The sequence below is a fragment of the Lissotriton helveticus genome, chromosome 1_1, assembly GCF_964261635.1.
Source record: "Lissotriton helveticus chromosome 1_1, aLisHel1.1, whole genome shotgun sequence".
Taxonomy (NCBI): domain Eukaryota; kingdom Metazoa; phylum Chordata; class Amphibia; order Caudata; family Salamandridae; genus Lissotriton; species Lissotriton helveticus.
The window spans coordinates 6,881,365-6,904,217 of record NC_136057.1 but is presented as its reverse complement, the minus strand read 5'-3'; the positions used below and the strand labels follow the sequence as shown (position 1 = coordinate 6,904,217).

At 49.8% G+C, this 22,853-nt stretch overlaps 1 protein-coding gene across 2 annotated transcripts in view; it reads left to right on the top strand.

The window, feature by feature from the left end:
• The first annotated feature begins 11,600 nt into the window (after positions 1–11,600).
• LOC144808341 (NXPE family member 1-like) overlaps positions 11,601–22,853 on the top strand; it is a 157,424-nt gene continuing 146,171 nt past the window's right edge. Inside the window, exon 1 of one of the 2 annotated variants that reach the window (XM_078673628.1) lies at positions 11,601–11,729. The gene's annotated coding sequence lies outside the window, so the exon portion shown is untranslated. The remainder of the gene's footprint in view (positions 11,730–22,853) is intronic. The other variant, XR_013606852.1, reaches the window with a different exon arrangement.

The window sequence follows — 22,853 nt, the reverse complement described above, 5'->3', positions numbered from 1 at the left end:
AATGATATAACTTATAATAATAAAGTAAGAGAATATTGCAATAGATGAAGACAAGAATTAAAAAAGTAAGAAAGCAACAGCATAAGATAAAAGAAAGATGAAAAAGAAAGCGAACACGAACATTCATAAATAAATGAAGACAAAAGAATGAGTTAGAGTAGCAGTTGATGAACAGGCTAGAGAAATATAAGAGATAATAATACAATAAAAAAGAATAAGATGTAGAATGAAAGAAATAGGGAAGAAAGAAGAAGGAGGGTTAAAGGAAGAGGAAAACATGTACGATAAAAAAAAAATATATATATATATATATAAAGAAAGGAGACATCATAACTTACCATAACAAGGAATAAAATAAAGTGGTGGTCAGTTCGGAGGAAAAGGTCAAAATAGACTTAACATGTCACAAAGAAACTAATAACAAGAAATAAACATACTATGCGTTAAGAGAAGGAGGAAGAGTATATATAGTAAGAACATTTAAACATGGAAAGCAAGTGAATATCCATATTAAGGACAAGCTTTGAGATAACTTAGAATTATAAAATGCAATACAAAATAAAAATAACGCTAATGCCTACAAGGGGATGACCAATAATGAAGAAAAAATATGCAAAACGCTAGGTACTATATCAAAATATGCAATTAACATTTGAATATTGTGAAAACATGTATCTCTTCTTTAAGAGAAAAGAAAAATAGTGCCGAGTAAAAAATTACATAATAACATTAGAGCAAATATTGCAACCTGAAAAAGGAAACAGAATTAAATACAATATATGAGTGAAGAAATAAGAAAGCACAAAAATGAACAAGTGAACAATAAAGAAGAATTCAGTCAGCATCTGAGGGTGTTTTAAGAGGCGATCTAGATTTGTCTCTCTGCGGATCCTTAGTAAAAGTAGAAACAGAGTGCAGAGCTGACACCCTATCATCCTGAGAGCGAGGAAGACGATTTAGATCTCTACCCCGCTGCCTGGAAGTACTAACATTGCGTGAATGTTGCAATGGCATATGTGAGGAGGGAGAAGAAGACGATTGAGACTGATCACATTGAGAAGAGTGTGTTTCCATGTCTTGAGTCGTGATGTCATCCAGAAATCGTTGCAGAAGGGCAGGATCATAGAAATCTTTGGATTCTCCATTCCTGGTAATACGGAAGCGTGCAGGTTCAAATAAACCATACTTGATGTCTAGCTGACGTAATTGAGGTCGCATTGAAAGAAATGCCTTTCGTCGTTCATTCGTCTCTTTGGAGAAATCTGCAGCTATATGAATAGTATGACCTTGAAAGAGAAAGGGACCTCGTGAGCGTGCTGCAGACAAAATTTGTCTAGTTTGTTCGTGCCTAAGAAAACAAGCAATATTTGGCCTCGGACGCGCAGAGGGATCTGGACGTGGAGGGCCAAGTCTGTGGGTACGTTGAATTTCAAGAGGTGGAGCAAAAGAAATGCCAGACATTAGCGGAAGAGTATCATAGAGGAACCGTTTCATGTCATTCTTTTCAATGTTCTCCGGAAATCCAAAAAAACGTACATTGTCTCTCCGACAGCGGTCTTCCAGGTCGACGATTTTACTGTGGAGAAAGAGAAGATCCTGATCCGAGGTTTGAACTGAATCCAAACGATTCTCCATGGCCAGTATTTTAGAATCAAGAGTTTCAATTCTTGTATGAAAAGTGGTGAGGTCTGCCCTAATCGATTTTGTTTCTTCAGCTAAGGTTGTGATTGTGATGTCCAGCCCTTCCAATCGACGATTGACCCCAGAAAGCTCTTGCAATATTTTTTGCATGGTGTCAGATACTGTCTAGTCACCGTGAGACAGCGTAGCTTGGGTAGCAGTTGATGGCGAAGACAAGGTCCCTTTCGTTGATAAATTAACAGATTGCTTCACAACTTCAGTAAAGTGTGGTTGTTTAGGTACTTTATTACCATTCCTGTGGTTTGACATTGTCACTTTCCGCTTCGCAGATGTTCTACAGAAGCGAATTGATGTGGGAGCTCTGTACGAAGCAATGATGAGAGCAACTTCGTATTGAATGACAGGAGGTAAAGAGAGAATCACAATATGAAGTGCAATGACGTAAAACCGTGTACATATCACTCAATAAAGCAAAAGTTAAATTCCATACAAGAAAAATACTGAGGGGAATTATGCACCATCAAAGAGAAAATTAGCAAGTACTCAGGTTTGTAACAAAGAATGATATGCAAATTGTAGCGAGTCAATAAAGAAAAGGCCTGCAATAAGAGAAGGGTTAGTGTCAGTATCAAATATCACATAACATCAGGCCTGGTGCTGTAATTCATAACGTATATATAAATGATACACGTCTAAAAAACAACAAGCTTGAAGCAAAGAACACTGCAACATGTGAAAGACGTCAACCCCATGTCTGACAAAATGGGTGAACACCTCAACCGTATGGGAAAAACTGGCACCTTCATATATACAGGCTGGTTATAGTAATAGAAAGCATTGTACACTACAAAGCATCATGGGGAAATGATAGCATACATAACAAGAGTTAATTAAGGCAAAAAAAAATATATATATGCTTATGACAAATGAGGATAGTTGTGAAATTCCTGCATAAAGAAGGAAACGTTGTCATAAAGAGGCGCAATGTGAGCATGAGGACACACAAAGAATGAGGAAGCGCGCTCTTGTGAGTTAATGAAATCTAAGTGTTCCGTGGCAGAATATCTCATAAACGCAATATACATAATAAAGTTATCTTCCTCATAAAGCTATGTCGTAAGTAACAGGCTGATGGCAGTGTAGCCGGAATATGTATAAAAATAGCACAGGAAGAAGTGACTGAGAAAATAAGCACATTGCCAACAGTAGTTAATTGCTCTGCTCATTAATCATGAGGAGACTGCCCACGGCATAATGTGTGAGGAGAAAGTAATATGGTTAGTAATATTTGCCTTTTTCCAGAAAAGGCCATGTAGAGTTAAAGTATTTTAAGAGGCAAGAAGTAAAAACCCCCATAAGCTGTGAGGCTCCGTTGTGCAGAGGGGCACTGAATAAGAAAATGTCGCTTTTAGTTTAATTTCTCCACCTCCTTTATTGTTCCTCCTCTTTGTTTGTTTGTATTGAAAAAGAAGAAAGAACCTTGCCGATAATGCAGAACCCTCTCCTACGACCGCAGTGAGAGGCACTTCAAGGCCGGTACATGCATAATATTGGAAGAGGTGCTGCCTGACAGACGCGAGGAGGCGCGGCCCTGTAATAGAGAAGGCGCGGCCCTGTAATAGAGAAGGCGCGGCCCTGTAATAGAGAAGGCGCAGCCTTGTAGTAGAGAAGGCGCGGCCTTGTAGTAGAGAAGGCGCGGCCCTGTAATAGAGAAGGCGCGGCCTTGTAGTAGAGAAGGCGCGGCCTTGTAGTAGAGAAGGCGCAGCCTTGTAGTAGAGAAGGCGCGGCCTTGTAGTAGAGAAGGCGCGGCCTTGTAGTAGAGAAGGCGCAGCCTTGTAGTAGAGAAGGCGCGGCCTTGTAGTAGAGAAGGCGCAGCCTTGTAGTAGAGAAGGCACGGCCTTGTAGTAGAGAAGGCGCGGCCTTGTAGTAGAGAAGGCGCGGCCCTGTAATAGAGAAGGCACGGCCTTGTAGTAGAGAAGGCGCGGCCTTGTAGTAGAGAAGGCGCGGCCTTGTAGTAGAGAAGGCGCGGCCTTGTAGTAGAGAAGGCGCGGCCCTGTAATAGAGAAGGCACGGCCTTGTAGTAGAGAAGGCGCGGCCTTGTAGTAGAGAAGGCGCGGCCTTGTAGTAGAGAAGGCGCGGCCCTGTAATAGAGAAGGCGCGGCCCTGTAATAGAGAAGGCGCGGCCTTGTAGTAGAGAAGGCGCAGCCTTGTAGTAGAGAAGGCGCGGCCTTGTAGTAGAGAAGGCGCGGCCCTGTAATAGAGAAGGCGCGGCCTTGTAGTAGAGAAGGCGCGGCCTTGTAGTAGAGAAGGTGCAGCCTTGTAGTAGAGAAGGCGCGGCCCTGTAATAGAGAAGGCGCGGCCTTGTAGTAGAGAAGGCGCGGCCTTGTAGTAGAGAAGGCGCAGCCTTGTAGTAGAGAAGGCGCGGCCTTGTAGTAGAGAAGGCGCAGCCTTGTAGTAGAGAAGGCACGGCCTTGTAGTAGAGAAGGCGCGGCCTTGTAGTAGAGAAGGCGCGGCCCTGTAATAGAGAAGGCACGGCCTTGTAGTAGAGAAGGCGCGGCCTTGTAGTAGAGAAGGCGCGGCCTTGTAGTAGAGAAGGCGCGGCCTTGTAGTAGAGAAGGCGCGGCCTTGTAGTAGAGAAGGCGCGGCCTTGTAGTAGAGAAGGCGCGGCCTTGTAGTAGAGAAGGCGCGGCCTTGTAGTAGAGAAGGCGCGGCCTTGTAGTAGAGAAGGCACGGCCTTGTAGTAGAGAAGGCGCGGCCTTGTAGTAGAGAAGGCGCGGCCTTGTAGTAGAGAAGGCGCGGCCTTGTAGTAGAGAAGGCGCGGCCTTGTAGTAGAGAAGGCGCGGCCTTGTAGTAGAGAAGGCGCGGCCTTGTAGTAGAGAAGGCACGGCCTTGTAGTAGAGAAGGCGCGGCCTTGTAGTAGAGAAGGCGCGGCCCTGTAATAGAGAAGGCACGGCCTTGTAGTAGAGAAGGCGCGGCCTTGTAGTAGAGAAGGCGCGGCCTTGTAGTAGAGAAGGCGCGGCCCTGTAATAGAGAAGGCGCGGCCTTGTAGTAGAGAAGGCGCGGCCCTGTAATAGAGAAGGCGCGGCCTTGTAGTAGAGAAGGCGCGGCCTTGTAGTAGAGAAGGCGCAGCCTTGTAGTAGAGAAGGCGCGGCCTTGTAGTAGAGAAGGCGCAGCCTTGTAGTAGAGAAGGCACGGCCTTGTAGTAGAGAAGGCGCGGCCTTGTAGTAGAGAAGGCGCGGCCCTGTAATAGAGAAGGCACGGCCTTGTAGTAGAGAAGGCGCGGCCTTGTAGTAGAGAAGGCGCGGCCTTGTAGTAGAGAAGGCGCGGCCTTGTAGTAGAGAAGGCGCGGCCTTGTAGTAGAGAAGGCGCGGCCTTGTAGTAGAGAAGGCGCGGCCTTGTAGTAGAGAAGGCGTGGCCTTGTAGTAGAGAAGGCGCGGCCTTGTAGTAGAGAAGGCGCGGCCCTGTAATAGAGAAGGCGCGGCCCTGTAATAGAGAAGGCGCGGCCTTGTAGTAGAGAAGGCGCAGCCTTGTAGTAGAGAAGGCGCGGCCTTGTAGTAGAGAAGGCGCGGCCCTGTAATAGAGAAGGCGCGGCCTTGTAGTAGAGAAGGCGCGGCCTTGTAGTAGAGAAGGCGCAGCCTTGTAGTAGAGAAGGCGCGGCCTTGTAATAGAGAAGGCGCGGCCTTGTAGTAGAGAAGGCGCGGCCTTGTAGTAGAGAAGGCGCAGCCTTGTAGTAGAGAAGGCGCGGCCTTGTAGTAGAGAAGGCGCAGCCTTGTAGTAGAGAAGGCACGGCCTTGTAGTAGAGAAGGCGCGGCCTTGTAGTAGAGAAGGCGCGGCCCTGTAATAGAGAAGGCACGGCCCTGTAATAGAGAAGGCACGGCCTTGTAGTAGAGAAGGCGCGGCCTTGTAGTAGAGAAGGCGCGGCCTTGTAGTAGAGAAGGCGCGGCCTTGTAGTAGAGAAGGCGCGGCCTTGTAGTAGAGAAGGCGCGGCCTTGTAGTAGAGAAGGCGCGGCCCTGTAATAGAGAAGGCACGGCCTTGTAGTAGAGAAGGCGCGGCCCTGTAATAGAGAAGGCGCGGCCCTGTAATAGAGAAGGCGCGGCCTTGCAGTGCGAGGAGGCGCGGCCTCAGACAACGCGCATATCCGGAGTGCGTGAATAGAACGGGCGGTCACCTCACCGGCAAGGAATGAGGAAGAAGCAGCGCCGCTCCGTCGAGAATGAAAATACCAGGACTGTCACCATGCTCTCCAGGGACTATGGAGCACCGAATGGTAAGTCCGGCGGTCCAGGTGCGGGAAAGCAGCTCGTCAGGAGTCCGTCCCACAACGGAGCTCGGTCCTCAGGCGCCCATCTTCCTGCGTGGCCTGACCACGACCCCCCCAATTAAGTTTTGAATCTAATAAAATACCTAGATAAGTGAAGTTGTCAACCTTAGAAAATGTATGACCCTGGACATAAAAAATTGCACTTTTCATTTTCTTCGGACCAAGGGTCATTACATTAGACTTGTTAAAGCTGGTACGTAAGTCCAGACTACTCATGAAGTCAACAAACAGATCTAAAAGCTGCTGTAGGCTTGTAGCAGTACAGGCGATTAAGGCAGCATCATCTGCATATAAAAGAGCTGGAAGCATCCTGCCACCTGCTGTTGGAACATGTATGCCCAGAACCAGAAGTTCTTTTTCAAGGCGGATTAACATACGTAATAAAAAGAAAGGAGGCCAAAATACAGCCCTGCCGGACCCCCTTCCTAAGTGTCAAAGGCTCGGTACATTCGCCATTACCACCATAGCCAACTGAGGCCATCAAACCACGATGAAGATCCCCAGGGAACTTAACTAGACACTCATCCACCCCTTAGATCTCAGCTATGCTCAGAGCTTCTTTCTGTTAACCCCTTCGGTGCTGATGACGGAACCGCTCCGTCATCAGCTGTGGGTGCGCTGTGCTGATGAAGGAGCGGTTCCGTCATGGCCCGCCCCGCTCGATAGAACGCTCATGCGCGGCGCGAATTCCGCGCCTGCGCTGAGGGTTCTATTGCGCGGGGCGGGCCATGACGGAACCGCTCCGTCACCAGCACAGCTCAACCGACGCTGGTGACGGAGCGGTTCCGTCACCAGCATGCGGCCGCCGCGCGGCCGCCCCGAACCCTTAGCACTGCGGCGGAATAGCCGCCGCAGTGAAGGTGTTAACCAAATCAACTGCAGAGCTGAGGTCCATGAAGGCGAGATGAAGAGACCCTTTCTTTCCCATTACATATTTGTTAACTATAAAGATGGAGATTGGTGTTCTGCTCGGCTGTACCCGTCCACTCATGAAGCCCATACTGGATGTCTGACAATATGTTCTGCGCTTCTGCCCGCTCTGTTAGCCTATCCAAGATGACTCTGCCTATGATTTGAACATCTTTTTCCATTATTCTAATAGGCCTATGACAGGAAGTATTGCTTCTGTTCCCCTTTTTATAAACCGGAATGATGGTGGAATGTCGCCAAGACTCCAGGATTGAGGTGGTAATAGCAGCGTTAAGATAGAGGGTTAAAAGAGGGGCCAAGAGATCCACACGTCTTAAATAAATCGCTAGAAATCTCCTTAGCTCCTAGTGCCTTACCCTCTCGATAGAGAAACGATCGCATCCCTAACCTCTTCCCATTGCAATGACAGTTAAACGCCCTGACCCAAGGGGGGGAGGATCATAGACTCCTGATATAAAGCAGAGAAGTGATCCTCTTCGTTAGAAGTGTTAAGTCTTCCTTAAAGAAGGGATTATTGACTGCTTTCCAAAACTGAGGGGCATATTATCAAGGGGATTTATCTCCACTTTGGCTTTAAAAGCCAAGAAAGCGCAGATAAAATGATCTCCCTATTACCTAGCTGTCGCTATCACCAGTTAGCCACAGCTAGTAGGAGGTAGCGACCATCTTGGGCCCCGCTTTGCATGTCAGTGATATTTATCACTAATGACATGCAAAGTGGGCGTGCCAAGATGTTAGCGACTGGAAACAGTCGCTAACATCACTATCTCCTATTACCAACTTTTGGAGATATTCACGCTAAGTGCGAATATCTCCAAAAGCTAACGCCTGCCCTGAGCAGTTCTTAGCCATGTTATCCAATGGGAGGTGGATAACATGGCTAAGAGCATTAGCTCGGTAATGCATGAATATCGCTGACTTTTCAGCGATTTTCATGCATTACGGCCGATTTTTATCACTTTTGAGCTAAACCTTGATATTAGCAAGGTTTATCTGCGATAAAAATCGGCGGAGCTCAGCGGTAATAATATTGCCGCTAACTGTGTTAAGTGATAAATATCGCTTAATCTTGGTAATATGCCCCCAGGTTCCGCCTTGATTTAAATTCTGCGTGGCTTTTTTCAAGAAGCAGCTGCGAGAGGCTGCTAAGCAGGACGCGTGGTATGTGCGCGATTCAATCAAATGCTAGGACAGCACTGCGGCGGCGTGGCGTATGTAAATCAGGCCCCTCCCCGCAGCACAGTGCGGTTGAATGCCCATGGGTAGGATCTTCAGGGCTTCTCTCTCGAACCTTTATAGTTTGTTACTTTCCCACCAGCTGGTTTTTCCTGTTCTACATTTTCTCACATTTAGGGCCATATTTACAAGGGGAGTTGCTTTGCTGTTGCACCAACCAACATGGTGCAGGCGCGACACAAGCCCAAGATGCGAGCTGCGAAGGCGTGAAAGGCCCCCTGTGAGGCCCTGAGTGGCTTCATAAATCTGGAGTGAGGCAAATCCGCTCAAATCGCAGCGTTGCCGTACTCTGCGCCAGTGAGGCGTACCACGGATGCCGCGTGGGTGTTCCCACGCAGGTCCATGGATTGTGACGCATTGCCAGATCTACCAGAAGTGGAAGACCCGGGAATGTGCAAAAATGCTGCGTCTTCCCAGGTGAGTCGCAACAAGCAGAACTATTTCTATATCTCCATGTTTTTTCCTCTTTCTACGTGTGCGGCATTCTGCGGCACACGTGGAAAGAGGAACATGTCTCAGGGGATTGTTTTTGCTAATATTTGGACCACGTGTGCGTAGGACAACTTGTGACTTTTACTTTTTACTTTTACTAATAACATGTCGAGCGGCAACCGGGCGGCTTGAAGAACGCGATTCTGCAGCCGCTGGACTTGTCGCAGTTGTCGCAGTTGTCGCAGTTGTCGCAGTTGTCGCAGTTGTTGCAGTTGTCGCAGTTGTCGCAGTTGTTGCAGTTGTTGCAGTTGTCGCAGTTGTCGCAGTTGTTGCAGTTGTCGCAGTTGTCGCAGTTGTTGCAGTTGTTGCAGTTGTCGCAGTTGTCGCAGTTGTCGCAGTTGTTGCAGTTGTCGCAGTTGTTGCAGTTGTTGCAGTTGTCGCAGTTGTCGCAGTTGTCGCAGTTGTCGCAGTTGTTGCAGTTGTCGCAGTTGTCCATCATCGGCTGCATAATCTTCAGAGTGTTCTGCTTAATTCAGATACTCTGTCCATCACCACCCCCTTTATGAATAATCTTCAGAGATGATCAGGAAAATGATTCTAGCTCAAACCGATGACAAGTTACTGGAAGTGCAGCACCATGAAATGCAGCAGAGTGGAAAACCATTCGCAAGCTGATCTCTTTCAGTCGCTTATCCCTGTATTTAGCTGTTATAGTGATAGTAACGTTATGAAGGGGCAGATTTATGAAGACCTTGCGCCGCCGGTGCGTCACTTTATTTGACGCAACGGCGGCGCAAATAATGCGCCCTATTTACAACGTGACGCATCTAGGAGATGCGTCACGTTGTAAAGCTCTGCGCCATAAGGAGGCGTTCCTGCGCAGGGGGGGCGTTCCTGCGCAGGAACGCCTCCTAAAAGTGGCTGAGTGAAATCTATGAGATTTCACTCAGTCACTTTCAGGACAATGCTGCGTCAAAACCCTGCGCCTGCTTGAAGCAGGCGTAAGTCTTGACGCAGCATTGTGGAGATGAGGCACCCCGAGCCTTGCTGGAGCTGCGTCGCGCTTGCGACGCAGCTCCAGCAATGCGCCACCTTTACGGCACAGATGCGTCACGCATCTGTGCCGTTTTTGTCCCATGGTGCGCCGCATTGTAAATGCGGCGCACCATGGGTGGCGGAGCAGCGGCGCAGGATGACTGGCGCATCCCTGGGGATGCGCCAGTCATCATAAATCTGCCCCCTTAAGTGAAAAAGAAATGAAAGAGAAACTAATGAGTGGGAGTGCATTGTTCTGGTAGTAAATAATATTTGTTTCAAATGATTAGTTAAGAAATCAAGAGCATATTATCAAGGACCGGTGTTAAAATTATCACCGTTTTATCGGCAGAAACTGCCGATAAAACGGCGATAATGGTCTTGATAATACACCCTTGTTAATTCCCATAGAAGCCCATGTTAACACCAGAACATGGGCTTCTATGGGAATTAACAAGGGCGTATTATCAAGACCATTATCGCCGTTTTATCGGCAGTTTCCTGCTGATAAAACGGCGATAATTTTAACACCGGTCCTTGATAATATGCCCCTCAGTGTGTATAAATGGCTGATGCGCGAGGGACACGTGACCTGTGTCTTCATAGTCTCATGAGGTGCCAGCCTGGGAGAGAAAGCGCTGCGAATACATAGGTAGGTGAACCCAGGTGTGAGGCTGGTGACTGTATACAACCGGCTGCAGCAGACGGTGCAGAATGACTCAGAGGGAAACATGCTCGCACCTTCCACTAGCTTTGCTTCACACGCTGTAAAGGGCTGTGTTGGGATTTACCTGCCAGCACTAATTCTGATTTGCCTTGGAGAGTGGCCCATGTGCTGCCTCGTGCCAAGGAGCGGTTTTACAGGTTGTACGTGAGCAATCCCAGGCTAACACCCAGGGCTTTGTATCTACTAATAAAAGTCAACAGGACTTTGTCCCAATAAACCTAGGCTTCCTCGAGGCAGCTGTAAAGCTTTGTGAAAGTGTGAAGGCGTCCTCTTCCAATCCCAACCTATGCGTGACGTCAGACGTCCGCCCTGGCACTATTACAGAATGGAAATATGAATAAAGCGTCCCTGCAGCCTGGGGGGCAGGCCGGCCTTTCTTTTCATTCATGGCTCTGCCTTTGTGTGGGTTTCCATATATAGGATCCGGTTCGCCAGCAGCTGGAGCTCTGTGTCGGGTCATAGGAGAGTCCCCAAGCCTGTCCCTGCCCACCCCAGACATGTACTGTCTGCTGCACCCCTGCTCAGGGGGCAGCCGAAGCTTCTGGTGCCCCCTCCCCAAGCCTGTCCCTGCCCACCCCAGACATGTACTGTCTGCTGCACCCCTGCTCAGGGGGCAGCCGAAGCTTCTGGTGCCCCCTCCCCAAGCCTGTCCCTGCCCACCCCAGACATGTACTGTCTGCTGCACCCCTGCTCAGGGGGCAGCCGAAGCTTCTGGTGCCCCCTCCCCAAGCCTGTCCCTGCCCTCCCCAGACATGTACTGTCTGCTGCACCCCTGCTCAGGGGGCAGCCGAAGCTTCTGGTGCCCCCTCCCCAAGCCTGTCCCTGCCCACCCCAGACATGTACTGTCTGCTGCACCCCTGCTCAGGGAGCAGCCGAAGCTTCTGGTGCCCCCTCCCCAAGCCTGTCCCTGCCCTCCCCAGACATGTACTGTCTGCTGCACCCCTGCTCAGGGGGCACCCAAGGCTGCCGGTGCCCCCTCCCCAAGCCTGTCCCTGCCCACCCCAGACATGTACTGTCTGCTGCACCCCTGCTCAGGGGGCAGCCGAAGCTTCTGGTGCCCCCTCCCCAAGCCTGTCCCTGCCCACCCCAGACATGTACTGTCTGCTGCACCCCTGCTCAGGGGGCAGCCGAAGCTGCCGGCGCCCCCGGCTGTGGGCAGGGAGCCTGGGCGTCTGCACAAGGACCAGTCCCTAAAGATCCGACCCTTGGCAGCGGGCGAGGGACGGGCAGGGCTGGAAACAAATGAGAAATTAACGTGACCCCTTCAGTTTCAGAGTAATCAGAGCCCCGCCTCCATGACTGGACTGAGAGAGGCGCAGCCGGCGCTCCGACCACAGCTGATGACACAAGACACCGAGCATTGTGTGATCTGAGCACAAGAGATGCGGGGACTCCGGTGAGCACAGGTGAGTGCACGGGGAGCAGAGGGTGAGGTGAGCGTGTGAGGTGACTGAAGGGGTGAGGAGTGTATGAGGTGACTGAAAGGGGGGGAGTGTGTGAGGTGACTGAAAGGGGGGAGTGTGTGAGGTGACTGAAGGGGTGAGGAGTGTGTGAGGTGACTGAAAGGGGGGAGTGTGTGAGGTGACTGAAGGGGTGAGGAGTGTATGAGGTGACTGAAAGGGGGGGAGTGTGTGAGGTGACTGAAAGGGGGGAGTGTGTGAGGTGACTGAAGGGGTGAGGAGTGTGTGAGGTGACTGAAAGGGGGGAGTGTGTGAGGTGACTGAAGGGGTGAGGAGTGTGTGAGGTGACTGAAAGGGGGGAGTGTGTGAGGTGACTGAAGGGGTGAGGAGTGTGTGAGGTGACTGAAAGGGGGGAGTGTGTGAGGTGACTGAAGGGGTGAGGAGTGTGTGAGGTGACTGAAAGGGGGGAGTGTGTGAGGTGACTGAAGGGGTGAGGAGTGTGTGAGGTGACTGAAAGGGGGGAGTGTGTGAGGTGACTGAAGGGGTGAGGAGTGTGTGAGGTGACTGAAAGGGGGGAGTGTGTGAGGTGACTGAAGGGGTGAGGAGTGTGTGAGGTGACTGAAAGGGGGGAGTGTGTGAGGTGACTGAAGGGGTGAGGAGTGTGTGAGGTGACTGAAAGGGGGGAGTGTGTGAGGTGACTGAAGGGGTGAGGAGTGTGTGAGGTGACTGAAGGGGTGAGGAGTGTGTGAGGTGACTGAAGGGGTGAGGAGTGTGTGAGGTGACTGAAAGGGGGGGAGTGTGTGAGGTGACTGAAAGGGCGAGGAGTGTGTGAGGTGACTGAAAGGGCGAGGAGTGTGTGAGGTGACTGAAAGGGGGGGAGTGTGTGAGGTGACTGAAGGGGTGAGTAGAGTGTGAGGTGACTGAAGGGGTGAGGAGTGTGTGAGGTGACTGAAAGGGCGAGGAGTGTGTGAGGTGACTGAAGGGGTGAGGAGTGTGTGAGGTGACTGAAGGGGTGAGGAGTGTGTGAGGTGACTGAAAGGGCGAGGAGTGTGTGAGGTGACTGAAGGGGTGAGGAGTGTGTGAGGTGACTGAAGGGGGGGAGTGTGTGAGGTGACTGAAAGGGGGGAGTGTGTGAGGTGACTGAAGGGGTGAGGAGTGTGTGAGGTGACTGAAAGGGGGGAGTGTGTGAGGTGACTGAAGGGGTGAGGAGTGTGTGAGGTGACTGAAAGGGGGGAGTGTGTGAGGTGACTGAAAGGGCGAGGAGTGTGTGAGGTGACTGAAGGGGTGAGGAGTGTGTGAGGTGACTGAAGGGGTGAGGAGTGTGTGAGGTGACTGAAAGGGGGGGAGTGTGTGAGGTGACTGAAAGGGCGAGGAGTGTGTGAGGTGACTGAAAGGGCGAGGAGTGTGTGAGGTGACTGAAAGGGGGGGAGTGTGTGAAGTGACTGAAGGGGTGAGGAGTGTGTGAGGTGACTGAAGGGGTGAGGAGTGTGTGAGGTGACTGAAAGGGGGGAGTGTGTGAGGTGACTGAAGGGGTGAGTAGAGTGTGAGGTGACTGAAAGGGCGAGGAGTGTGTGAGGTGACTGAAGGGGTGAGTAGAGTGTGAGGTGACTGAAGGGGTGAGGAGTGTGTGAGGTGACTGAAAGGGCGAGGAGTGTGTGAGGTGACTGAAGGGGTGAGGAGTGTGTGAGGTGACTGAAGGGGTGAGGAGTGTGTGAGGTGACTGAAAGGGCGAGGAGTGTGTGAGGTGACTGAAGGGGTGAGGAGTGTGTGAGGTGACTGAAGGGGTGAGGAGTGTGTGAGGTGACTGAAAGGGGGGGAGTGTGTGAGGTGACTGAAAGGGCGAGGAGTGTGTGAGGTGACTGAAAGGGCGAGGAGTGTGTGAGGTGACTGAAAGGGGGGGAGTGTGTGAAGTGACTGAAGGGGTGAGGAGTGTGTGAGGTGACTGAAGGGGTGAGGAGTGTGTGAGGTGACTGAAAGGGGGGAGTGTGTGAGGTGACTGAAGGGGTGAGTAGAGTGTGAGGTGACTGAAAGGGCGAGGAGTGTGTGAAGTGACTGAAAGGGGGGGAGTGTGTGAGGTGACTGAAAGGGGGGGAGTGTGTGAGGTGACTGAAGGGGTGAGTAGAGTGTGAGGTGACTGAAGGGGTGAGTAGAGTGTGAGGTGACTGAAAGGGTGAGGAGTGTGTGAGGTGACTGAAGGGGTGAGTAGAGTGTGAGGTGACTGAAAGGGCGAGGAGTGTGTGAAGTGACTGAAAGGGGGGGAGTGTGTGAGGGGACTGAAAGGGGGGGAGTGTGTGAGGTGACTGAAGGGGTGAGTAGAGTGTGAGGTGACTGAAAGGGCGAGGAGTGTGTGAGGTGACTGAAAGGGGGGGAGTGTGTGAAGTGACTGAAGGGGTGAGGAGTGTGTGAGGTGACTGAAGGGGTGAGGAGTGTGTGAGGTGACTGAAAGGGGGGAGTGTGTGAGGTGACTGAAGGGGTGAGTAGAGTGTGAGGTGACTGAAAGGGCGAGGAGTGTGTGAGGTGACTGAAGGGGTGAGTAGAGTGTGAGGTGACTGAAAGGGCGAGGAGTGTGTGAAGTGACTGAAAGGGGGGGAGTGTGTGAGGTGACTGAAAGGGGGGGAGTGTGTGAGGTGACTGAAGGGGTGAGTAGAGTGTGAGGTGACTGAAAGGGCGAGGAGTGTGTGAGGTGACTGAAGGGGTGAGGAGTGTGTGAGGTGACTGAAAGGGGGGGAGTGTGTGAAGTGACTGAAAGGGGGGGAGTGTGTGAGGTGACTGAAGGGGTGAGGAGTGTGTGAGGTGACTGAAGGGGTGAGGAGTGTGTGAGGTGACTGAAAGGGGGGAGTGTGTGAGGTGACTGAAGGGGTGAGGAGTGTGTGAGGTGACTGAAGGGGTGAGGAGTGTGTGAGGTGACTGAAAGGGGGGGAGTATGTGAGGTGACTGAAGGGGTGAGGAGTGTGTGAGGTGACTGAAAGGGGGGGAGTGTGTGAGGTGACTGAAGGGGTGAGGAGTGTGTGAGGTGACTGAAAGGGGGGGAGTGTGTGAGGTGACTGAAAGGGGGGGAGTGTGTGAGGTGACTGAAGGGGTGAGGAGTGTGTGAGGTGACTGAAGGGGTGAGGAGTGTGTGAGGTGACTGAAAGGGGGGGAGTATGTGAGGTGACTGAAAGGGGGGGAGTGTGTGAGGTGACTGAAAGGGGGGAGTGTGTGAGGTGACTGAAAGGGGGGAGTGTGTGAGGTGAGTCAAGGGGTGAGGAGTGTGTGAGGTGACTGAAGGGGAGAGTGTGTGAGGTGACTGAAGGGGGAGAGTGTGTGAGGTGACTGAAGGGGAGAATGTGTGAGGTGACTGAAGGGGGAGAGTGTGTGAGGTGACTGAAGGGGTGAGTAGAGTGTGAGGTGACTGAAGGGGGAGAGTGTGTGAGGTGACTGAAGGGGAGAATGTGTGAGGTGACTGAAGGGGGAGTGTGTGAGGTGACTGAAGGGGGAGAGTGTGTGAGGTGAGTCAAGGGGTGAGGAGTGTGTGAGGTGACTGAAGGGGTGAGGAGTGTGTGAGGTGACTGAAGGGGTGAGTAGAGTGTGAGGTGACTGAAGGGGGAGAGTGTGTGAGGTGACTGAAGGGGGAGAGTGTGTGAGGTGAGTCAAGGGGTGAGGAGTGTGTGAGGTGACTGAAGGGGTGAGTAGAGTGTGAGGTGACTGAAGGGGGAAGAGTGTGTGAGGTGACTGAAGGGGGAGAGTGTGTGAGGTGACTGAAGGGGGAGAGTGTGTGAGGTGACTGAAGGGGAGAATGTGTGAGGTGACGGAAAGGGGGAGAGTGTGTGAGGTGACTGAAGGGGTGAGTAGAGTGTGAGGTGACTGAAGGGGGAGAGTGTGTGAGGTGACTGAAGGGGGAGAGTGTGAAGGTGACTGAAGGGGAGAATGTGTGAGGTGACGGAAAGGGGGAGAGTGTGTGAGGTGACTGAGGGGGGGAGTGTGAGGTGACTGGAGGGGTGAGGAGTGTGTGAGGTGACTGAAGGGGGGGAGTGTGAGGTGACTGAAGGGGAGAATGTGTGAGGTGACGGAAAGGGGGAGAGTGTGTGAGGTGACTGAAGGGGTGAGTAGAGTGTGAGGTGACTGAAGGGGGAGAGTGTGTGAGGTGACTGAAGGGGAGAATGTGTGAGGTGACGGAAAGGGGGAGAGTGTGTGAGGTGACTGAAGGGGTGAGGAGTGTGTGAGGTGAGTCAAGGGGTGAGGAGTGTGTGAGGTGAGTCAAGGGGTGAGGAGTGTGTGAGGTGAGTCAAGGGGTGAGGAGTGTGTGAGGTGAGTAAAGGGGTGAGGAGTGTGTGAGGTGAGTCAAGGGGTGAGGAGTGTGTGAGGTGAGTCAAGGGGTGAGGAGTGTGTGAGGTGGAGAGGGGCAGTACTATGTGAAGTGAGTGCAGAGTGCCAGGGTGTCTGTGTGGGTACATAAGGTAAGAACAGGGAGTTAGTGCACAGGGCGAGATATGTGTGATGTGACTTCGAAGGCTAGGAGGTTTGTGAGGTAAGTATAGTGGATGAGAAGTGTTTGAGGTGAGTTCAGAGAGTGAGGAGTGTATGTGGTGAGTGCAGATTGTGAGGAAAACGGTGAGTGCAGAAAGTCGTTTGTGCAGAAACTGGTTTGTGTGAACTGAGTGCAGAGGCAGATGAGCGTTTGAGGTGAGAGCAGAGTGCTGAGTAGAGTTTCATCTGAGTGCAGAGGGTAAGTAGAGGGTTTGAGTTGAGGCTGAAGATTGAATTGGAGTGAGTAGAGTCTGAGGTGAGGACCGAGGACTGAGGAGAGTCTTGTCTGAGTGCAGAGAGTAGAGGGTTTGAGTTCAGGGTGAAGTTTGAATTGGAGTGAGTAGAGTCTGAGGTGAGGACCGAGGACTGAGGAGAGTCTTGTCTGAGTGCAGATAGTAGAGGGTTTGAGTTCAGGGTGAAGTTTGAGTTAGAGTGAGTAGAGTCGGAGGTGAGGACCGAGGACTGAGGAGAGTCTTGTCTGAGTGCAGATAGTAGAGGGTTTGAGGTCAGGGTGATGTTTGAGTTAGAGTGAGTAGAGTCTGAGGTGAGGACAGAGGGCTGAGGAGAGTCTTGTCTGAGTGCAGATAGTACAGGGTTTGAGGTCAGGGTGATGTTTGAGTTAGAGTGAGTAGAGTCTGAGGTGAGGACAGAGGGCTGAGGAGAGTCTTGTCTGAGTGCAGAGAGTAGAGGGTTTGAGTTCAGGCTGAAGTTTGAGTTAGAGTGAGAAGTGTCTGAGGTGAGGACAGAGGGCTGAGGAGAGTCTTGTCTGAGTGCAGAGAGTAGAGGGTTTGAGTTCAGGCTGAAGTTTGAGCTGAGCCCTGAGGATGATAAGTGTTTGAGGAGATTGCATGAAATGAAGTGTGTTTTAGGTGAGTGCAGAGGGTGGGGATTGTGTGATCTCATTACAGAGGGTGAGGAGAGTGAGGAGCGTGAGAATTGTTTAGGGTGAGTACATATGTTGAGGATTGAGTGAGGTCAGTTTAGAGACTGGAGGTGAGTGCAGAGGGTGAGCTGTGTGAGTTGAGTGCCAAGTGTGAGGAGAGTAGGTGAGTGCATGGAGTGAAGAGTGTGTTAGGTGAGGTGCAGAGAGTAGTGGTGAGTGTCAAGGGCAAGTTGTGTGAGTTAAGTGCTGAGTATGAGGAGGATGGATGAGTGCAGAGAATGAGGAGCGTGTTAGATGAGTGCAGAGGATGGGGATGAGAACAGAGAGACAACTGTGTGAGTTAAGTGTTGAGTATAAGGATAGTGGGTGAGTGCACTGAGGGAGGAGTGTTTGAGGTGGGGGCTGAGGAGGGTCTGATCTAAGTGCAGAGGTTAAAGAGTTCAAGTTCAGTGTGAAGTGTGAGTTAAGTGCGGAGGATGAGGAGCGTTTGAGGTGGGTGCATGAGTTCAGAAGGAGTGAAGTGTTAGAGGGGAGGAAGTGATTGCAGAAGGTGAGAAATGTTTGAGGTGAGTATATATGATGGGGAGTGTGTGAGGTGAGTGTAGAGGGTGGGGGTGTGAGTGCAAATGATGAGTTAGGTGCTGCGTGTAAGGAGGGTTGGGGAATGTAGTGTGAGCAGAGTATACGATGAGTGCAGAGTCTCAAAGCGCTCCTGAGAGGGGCCTGGTGCTGTTTACCTTTCAAAGAACTAGAGGTGTAAGGCACATGCCCCATCAGGTTTGAATCGAAATCTTTGAAGGATGGGAAGATAGGCGAAAAGTGCATATTTACAAGCCCCTATCGCCACCAAAATTTCACCCTTTTGGACATTGTGGTGGCGAAAGAGACTTCGCCTTATTTACAAGGCAGCGTTAAGCCGCTAAGATGGCTTAACACTGCCTTGTAAATAAGGCGCCCTTTCACGCTTTACTTAGCCTAAAAGGGGAGGGCAATGGGTGTTGTGTTGGTCGTTACACCGCAACACCCATTGATTTTGACCCTGCCCTATATTTACAAGGATGGAGTAAATATGGGGCAGCGCCAAATTTAAGACCAAGGAAAACCTGGTCTTACCCTGGCAAAACAAGGAGAAATGTTTAATTTCGCCTTGTTTTTGCTGTTTGTGCATGTGCGGCGTTGGGAAGCACACATGGAAACATGGAAACTCCATTGGTCGTTCATGTGCAGAAAGTCCCTTCCTGTACATAAACAATCATTTTTGGAAAAAATGACATTTTGTAACTTCTATGTGTGCTGCGAATGCACGAGACAACGAGAATGCACTGATTGGCTGGACGCAACCTGAATTGAAAGTTGTGTCTGCCATTTCATCTATCGGGAACAGTTACCGCGACAGAAAATCTGAAAACCCATGTACCATCGCGGGACATTGCGACTATTAACGTCATTGCAACTATTTGGTGAAAATACAAAAAAAAACAATTAATCATTAGTTCGCATTGTTATAGAGATGTTTATAAATCTTTTTATAGAGTTATTTATATAGTGAGTTCTCAACTGTGTTGGATAGAATTAATTATATAGTTATCATTTTTGAATGTGGTGGTGGCTATTGAATTCCTGCTTTTGCACATAGCATTTATGACATAACCGTGGGGATCTCCGGTCTTACTAGGAAAACGGAAACTAGGTTTTAGAGATGGTTGTTCTAGAAATACACTAGAAAAACATGAGCTTGAACCGTACAGTAATAAACTTCTAGTGTGTAAAATACTGTAGTTTGTGTGCATATATGTGTTTTCACTTTATGGAAAAGGCGCAATCATTGCGTTTAACAACGTCATTGCAACGTCCCGAATAACTGCAAAAATGAATAATAGGTCTGCAAGATGGGTTTTAAAGAAATGTAGTGCAAAAATATGAATTTAAACATGATTTTAAGAAGTATGTATATAATCATGTTTCAGAAATAATTTTTTTACATATTATTTTTGGATGTGTTGGTGGTCATTGATTGTCAGCTTTTGTTTTCCTCTTTCGCGACATGACCGGGGGAATCGTGATTACCAACGTCATTGTGATCTCCGGAGTCACTGCGAAAAAATAAAATAGGTTTTTCAGATAGTTTTTATAGAGACTCTCTACAAAACATGACTTTAGAGAATACTGTAAGTAACCCATAGGTTGTAAAATAGTGTAATATGTGTGCATATATGTGATTTCACTTTATGGAAAAGGCACAATTGTTGTTGTTAACGATGTTATCGCGATGTCTCGAAGAACCGCAAAAACGGAAAATAGGTCTGAAAGATGTTTTTACAGAAACTTAGTTCAAAAATATGAGTTTAAACATGCTTTGAAAGAAGTATGGATACATAGTAATATGTAAGGGTGGGTACAGCAGGCGTAGTGGAAAACTCAGTGGAAATACGCTACGCCCCCTCCCACTTCCCACAGTCCTTTAAAAATAATTTTAAAAGGCACTTACCTGTTGTTTGCCGCCACTCCTGCCTTTGCGCTCCCCGTCCTGCTTCTTCATCTTCAATAATAGAAAAAAACTACAAAATGAGTAGGGCCAATTATCCCTCTGGAGCGGCTGGATGACGGAGGGAAGAGGATCCTCCAGGATTTGGTCCAATGCGATGAGCACATTGAAGGTTAAGAGTAGTGCTTTCCTTAACCCCTTTGCCGTGGTGCAAATTCCACCACGGTGCATGGGGGACGGGAGTGTGGTGCTGGGGTGCTCATGATGGCTTCCCGCCGTCATAAATCACGGTGGGCGTGTACTCATGATGGCCGGGAGCCGTCAGAACACCACCTACTGATTATTTCTCCCGCACAGGCGGGGAATTAACACCACGTGGGAGGAGTGGCAACATTCTGATTGTTCCCGGCCGCCATGTGCACACACCTACCGTGACTCATGATTGCCAGGAGCCGTCATGAGCACCGAAGAGGTTAAGACCAACCAGTTTAGGAATATTAATTTTGAGTAACGCAAGCATGTCAGATCCCTCCTCCCATTCAGGGATACCATAAATTCTATGGTTATTGCACCTATTGGGATTTTCCAAGTCCTCCATTTGTTGTTTAAGGAGAGCTATATCCTTGGACATAGCGTCAACCATAGGAGTCTCATCTTGAACATTGCTAATATTTTGCCCCACCACCGACAATCTAGTGTCAAGATTGTGTAAAAACCTGAGTCGGGTCGGGGACAATCGATATTTGCCCGGCGGTATTGCCTCTGTGACCCTCTAGTTATTAAATCAAATGAAGAGGCAGGCGCTGGAGACTGGAAAGCAGGAAACAAGGTTTTCTTTATTCTCTCCGGAGGAGAACACAACGAAACGGACAGAAGGTATCGTTCTGAGGTGCTCTAACTGTATTCCTGAGGCCTGGCCTCTTATACGCACATTTATGACTTTATTGCAGATTACACATACATGTTAAAGCTTTGATGTACGGAAAAGACATTCTCGGAACTCCCCTTTGGGCCCGTTCCCATACACATTTACAGTTGAAGTCCCCACCCTAGTCACAACAGGTGATGAGCATCGCGCAGCTGGATAATCCGCCGATTCACGGAATGTGGGGGGTTTGATTGGGTCTCATGGGGTGGGGGGCTTTGATCAACCCGGGGATTCTTTGATGGGGGAAGCTTTCTATTGTACGGGGAGGGGCAAGGATGGTATCGGCAGAGCTGGGTGTCGGCTTGGGAACGGGGAGGACAAAACGGGCACACGGGGAAAAAGGGGGTTTGCATCTAAGGGCCGGAGATCATGAAAGGAAAGCAGGGAGGTGTCGCGCTGGGAACAGGATGAGGGCCTGGGGCAGAGCAGCGCCGAAGAGGGGTTTATGACTCAAGGCAGGTGCAAGCAGGGGGTGGTCAGCGTGCAGGCTTAGCGAAGGCAAAGGGCTATGTCAGGGGCCAGCGGCATGCAAAAGGGTTTGTTCTGATCGGGGCATCTTAAAATGGCGGGCGCGCACGACAAAAGTGTGGCATCAGGGGAAGAGGCAAGATGGCGCAGATAATGTTCACCAAAACGTACTAATTTTCAACAGTCCTCCCTTTAACATATTCAAGACATCTTGCTGGTTCATTTTCTACTCGGGTCTATTGTGGTGGGCATGAGAAGGAAAACGGTAGGAACCCTAGATGAAAAATTGTAAACAATACATTTTGAGATTTCTAGTTTTTAGGAGGTGGGCCTATTTGATAAACTTTGATAAACTTGTTCAGCAGGAAAGTCATAGGAATGCAATACAAAAACGGTTCTGTAGCGAGCAGCAAGTACATATCATAACGTGAACTGGCAGGTTATTACATATTTCAGATTCGGATTGGAGCAGGATCAATATAATGGCGGCTGGGAGAGAAATGAGGCATAGCAAAAACGGTGCTTGTGGATGTCAAATGTTCGAAGTTTTACGAGTTCTCATTGTTCTTTGTGGTCTTTCGTTGGCGCTGTTGAGCACCGGCGGTGGAGCTACGAGTCCAGCTCTGTTCTAAGTTCTGCGTTGCAGGGCACGACCCTTTCCTCGCGTTTCTGGTCAGTAAGGTCCTTTTCGCCCTGTGTCCTTTGAGGTGATTGTCAGAAAGTTCCGATGGAAGAAGAGCGTTCAAAACAGTCCATAGGGTAGGTCAGAGGAAAAAAAAGGGATGGAGCAAGGCCAAAGTGGGAACAAACTAGGGGAACGAGAGACTTCAAATAGGCGGGCGTGTGACAGAATTCAGAGAGCGGGGACTTGTCGACAGGCACTAGACGTCGAGCAGGGGCATCAGGTCGACCCTTTCTTTTCATGCTGTCGAAAACAGTGCCTCGTCCTGCAGCTCTTTTCTGTCGTGGTCTCGCCTTGGCTAATGTCGCAGGTGTTCCTCGGTCTGCAGTCAGGCCTCGTGCTCCCACATCCGGTCCTTCTCTCCTCCAACAGCAGTACCCTTAAACAAGTTTGAAAAGACAGTCTTTAGAAAATTTGCAGATGGAGATAATCAAAAAGTCTATTTCTCTCCCAGCTCCAGGCAAAGCATGAAAATGCTCGTTCTCACAACTGGCACATGAAATGACCGGTGACGGGCCTGTTGGATTTACTTATGACTTTCCTTCATAATTAGTTCACGACAGTTCATCTGATGGTGACCCACCTTCGTGAGACGAACCTGGCGAAGATATGCTGTTCTCTAGAGTTTTACATTTACAAAGGGTACTGTGAGTCATCAACATGGTACTACACAGGTATTTTGCTGAGAGACGAACATGACTAAAACATTTCCTTTCTATAGATGCATCCTGCTTTTAAACTACTACGGTGTTTATTTCGGTGATTTCTTTACCTTGGACTAGTCTGTTAACCTTGTAAAACATCATTCTGGATCCTATATAACCTTTTACAGCCAGATTGCTTTAATCAGGAAGGACAGGGGTTTTATGGGAAACAACCAGGGATATAGGAAACTTGTGGCAAGGGCATAAATCGACCCATCTCTCACAACCGGAAATGAGGGGTAGTTTCATAATTCCAGTTCTTGGGCGGCTGATACAGGGGAGGTAACAGGGGTGATCATTTTTTCGGTTTGGGTTTTTCGACAATTCGGGGAGAGGAGGGTCGCGTATTCTAAGGTCCTTGTTTTTATACTATAGGAGCCGTTGACATGTAGTTCCCTTATTTCGGGTCAGATTAGGGAACCTCTGTCGTCTTACCTGTCCTTTCCCTTACGGCCCCACCTGGGTTCATTGACT